Here is a 412-nt window from a genome sequence, read left to right as displayed (position 1 = left end):
AATAAATACATTCAGATACATACAGCTGTCCTTTAAGAAGCAAGGGTGACAGGAGACGCAGATACAATGGGCTCCCCCTTCCATCCTGTGATACGCAGACACAAAATATCCCATAATGACTACAGGAACTCCAGCAGAGTCAGTTGTGCAGAGCCGCCGCCCCCGATCTCTATCTCAGAGATATATAACTCCATCCTAGTACACAGTAATGACACCAGTGTGTCCTATAAGAGCAACCCCCCACCCCCAGTGTGACCCCATCACTGTCTCCTATAACAGGAGTCCCCCTCATGTGAGCCCCATCACTATACCCTATAACAGGAGCCACCCCCCCCCACCTTGTGACACCATCCCTATAACAGGATTCCCTCTCCATGTGACCCCATCACTATACCCTATAAAAAAGGAGTCC

The 412-nt window shown here is 49.5% G+C and overlaps 1 protein-coding gene across 2 annotated transcripts in view; it reads right to left on the bottom strand.

The window, feature by feature from the left end:
* The window catches only part of PKLR (pyruvate kinase, liver and RBC), an 8832-nt gene that overhangs the window by 7881 nt on the left and 539 nt on the right, over window positions 1–412 (bottom strand). The window lies entirely within an intron of this gene.

The sequence above is a fragment of the Nanorana parkeri genome, unplaced genomic scaffold (assembly GCF_000935625.1).
Source record: "Nanorana parkeri isolate BGI_ZX_2015 unplaced genomic scaffold, ASM93562v1 scaffold823, whole genome shotgun sequence".
Classification (NCBI taxonomy): Eukaryota; Metazoa; Chordata; class Amphibia; order Anura; family Dicroglossidae; genus Nanorana; species Nanorana parkeri.
Note: the sequence above shows the minus strand (reverse complement) of the source record. Positions and strands in the feature narration are given on the sequence as shown.